Here is a 3688-nt window from a genome sequence, read left to right as displayed (position 1 = left end):
TTAAAGTCATGTTGCTACTGCTGGAAACCACAAAGAAGAAGACAGAAGTGGGAGGACAATGTTTTTTAATGACTCATTCATATCTGATTTTAATTTTGTTCCTTATTTAATGGAAACTCTAAAATTGTATTTTTAATCTTTAGTGGAATATGAACGTTGGCAACCGAAACACAGATTTAGTTTTGTTGTTTTAGACTTAAAATGTGTTTAATTTAGAAACTTTATTTTTAACTTATCTTGTTTTCCTGAACAGGATAAAAGCAGCTTCAGAGTTTTTCCAAAGCAGATGTTAACGAAAGCAGATTCATCTGCTCGAAAGTATAAACCTGCTTCAATACGCAGCACCTGTCCAGGTGAGTCCAGGTGAGTCCAGGTGAGTCCAGGTGAGTCCAGGTGAGTCCAGGTGAGTCCAGGTCACGGCGGCGACTGAACGTTTCTGTTTCTATAAGTCGACTGGAAAAGGCTGAACATGATCTGGTTTTTAACAATCAGGAAAATAAACAGGTTTATTTGTGTTAACATAGAACTTTAGGCCTGAAACGATTAAATGATTATTGAAATAATCGTCATCTAATTTAGTAATAAGTTAATCATTAACTGGACTAAATTAGATGACGATCATTTCAATAATCATTTAATCATGATTAATCATGATAATCATGTTTGTAAAAATATAGAAAACTGTTAAAGTTTCTTTAAAAGTCTTGAGACTGCAATCAGAGAAAAGTTTTTCTATGAACTCTGAAATCAAGGTTTTCATTTTATTTCCTCTTCACCGTCACTTTGTCATTTTAGCAGCTTTAACGTGAGAAACATCTAAACACATGAGGGACGGCAGAGCAGCTTAGTTCTGTTTTAATGTTGCACACTAATCATTTCCCTGTTGCAATGACTTCAAACTTTTAAGTCGATTTAAATAAACCAGATGTTTAAACCGATTGTTTCATCCATTCATGGAGCAGAAAACACATCAGCTACAATCCAACAGGAATCCAAAACTGAAACGTGAGATTTGATTTCGCTCAGCTGTTTTTCTATAATCTGCAGGATTATTTCGCTCAGCTGGTGTCTCCACGCTGCAGGAAGTTGGTGCAGTTTGCTTTAGTCGAACTCTTGAGCGACGGCAGACTCGCTGCTCTCTGGAGGAAATCCGGTAACGATGTGGGAGAATTGCTCCTGATTACAGGGTGGAGGCGGCTCTGCGGTCCGACCTCACTGGAACAGACATCGCTCCTCTTCTTCTTCTGTTTTTTCTGAGTTTAGCTGTTTAGTTTTCAGCTTGGAGAGAACCTAGTTTTCGATGGGCTGCTGAGGACGCTGCAGCTTCCGGCTGGAGACGGTTGTGAGGTTTTAATTGTTATAATAAACGTTTAAGTATGATCTACCTGAATCATAGATTTTACCTGTTTATAATAACAGCTAATAGCTGGTTTAGCTTCCTGCTAACGGATGATGACAGCAGGAACCAAACCTTTGACTGGGCCGTTCCTTACCTGTTTATCCTCCCATATTATTGGCCCAGTGCTCCCAGTGCTCCCAGTATTCGCAGTGTTCCCAGTGTTTCCAGTGTTCCCAGTGTCTCCAGTGTTCCCAGTGTTTCCAGTGCTCCCAGTGTCTCCAGTATTCCCAGTGTCTCCAGTGTTTCCAGTGCTCCCAGTGTTCCCAGTGCTCCCCAGTGTTCCCAGTGCTCCCAGTGTTTCCGGTGTCCCCAGTGTTTCCAGTGTTTCCAGTGTTTCCAGTGCCTCCAGTGTTTCCAGTGCCTCCAGTGTTTCCAGTGCTCCCAGTGTTCCCAGTGCTCCCCAGTGTTCCCAGTGTTTCCGGTGTCCCCGGTGTTTCCAGTGTCCCCAGTGCTCCCCAGTGCTCTCCAATGTTCCCAGTGCTCTCAGTGTCTCCAGTGTTTCCAGTGTTCCCAGTGTTCCCAGTGCTCCCCAGTGTTCCCAGTGCTCCCAGTGTTCCCAGTGTCCCCAGTGTTTCCAGTGTCCCCAGTGTTCCCAGTGTCCCCAGTGTTCCCAGTGCTCCCAGTGTTTCCAGTGTCCCCAGTGTTCCCAGTGCTCCCAGTGTGCCCAGTGCTATCTTTAGGGTCTTTTCCTGTTCAGGCCCCTCCCTCAGTGAGGAGCCTCTGCTCAGCGTCTGGCCATCTCTGCTCTGTGCCTCACATATCAGATAAATAATGAAAACAGACGTTAATGTTTCCGTCCCAGCAGGAGACAGAGGAACTGGTGTCTGTTTCAGAGTAAATATTAACATTTACAGGAATTTCACCTCTTCCTTTCTGTTTAATATACAGATTTTAATTGAGGATCACCATATGAACAAGGCTACAGCAACAAAATAATAATAATTATTATTATTAAAAATAATCCATAGCATTTAAACGGTTATTCCATGTAAAAAAAAGTCAATGATTTATTCATTTAAATCAATATCTGGTGGGAGTTTTAAATTCCTGCTTTTTGAACTTCTAGCGGTGCTACATTGCTAATGCTAGCAGAACAGGAACCATGTTTTTTTTAAAAAGTATGTCCTTATTTTGTACAAACAAATCAATGAATCCATAATGATTTCCACCTTTAAATTAATAACTCGTCTTTTTAAAATTACTTTTACATCTTTCTGCGACATTGACAGTGCTAGCTTGTATGCTAACAGGAACAGTTGTTATTTCATTTCTGTCTTCTATGAAAACGTTACAACTGACATATTTTAGCAGTGCAGAATATAGATTAAATGGTTTAGAAAAAGGAGTTAATGCTAATTTCATAATGTTATCTAGCAGATAGCATTGCTAATGCATTAATAAGCATAAAAACTGTTTCAGCTGTTATCTTTATTCCTAGCAAAAAATGCTACAGATAACAGGTTGCTGTGTGCATAATAACATGGCCTTTCAACCAGGATGTTATTTTCTACATGTCAGTCACAGCTTGCTGTGCTGCGTCTCTAAAGCTAGCTTATACATAACAGCTAGCTTATAGCAGCCAGTTGAGATTAAGTTTCGGCTAATGAACGCAGACATGTTGCTCTCTGGATGCAACTCTTCTGATTAAAGATGTTTAAAATTCCCCAGAACTGTTTTTACTGGTAGCTTGACTATTGTCTCCACAGCTTGTCCAATATCAATAAATTGGAATATATGACTTAATACCGTTTCTGTGTGTAGGTTAGGAATACAGATCATATTTTCTTATCTGACTTAAAGGAGAGTTTTACAAACTAGTTTGCTTTTCAACAGCAGTTTTTGTGTTTATGGGGCTACACTGAAAAAACACTAAATTTTACCAAGTATTTTGGTTTAGTTTCTAGTGCAAATAAATGATCATGTTTTAGATTAATTAGCAACAGCAGCTCTTGGGTAGAAACTGAATCAGAAGCGACTGAAGCTGAGTGAAGTGTTTGTAGTCTCTCTTTCCTTAACATCCAGTTGTTTCTGCTACACTTTTATAGTAATTGCTGGGTTTCAGATGACGAGGTCAGCCAATGCACATGGAGGGCAGGAAGTAAATTCAGCCCATTTATTTCTGTTGATCCAGCATCAAAATATCTAACGTCTGTGTCCTGTACGGTTGCTCCAACTGTTCTAATAGAGAGAAAGATAAACGTTATTTTCGTGTTTCGAAGGTAGTTGGTTACAAAGGAGTTAATTTAAAAAAACTTACTGAAAAAAGAGGAGAAAAGTGGATCAACAATC

This window comes from Poecilia formosa, unplaced genomic scaffold, assembly GCF_000485575.1.
Source record: "Poecilia formosa unplaced genomic scaffold, Poecilia_formosa-5.1.2 Scaffold872, whole genome shotgun sequence".
Classification (NCBI taxonomy): Eukaryota; Metazoa; Chordata; class Actinopteri; order Cyprinodontiformes; family Poeciliidae; genus Poecilia; species Poecilia formosa.
This window is presented reverse-complemented; position numbering follows the sequence as displayed.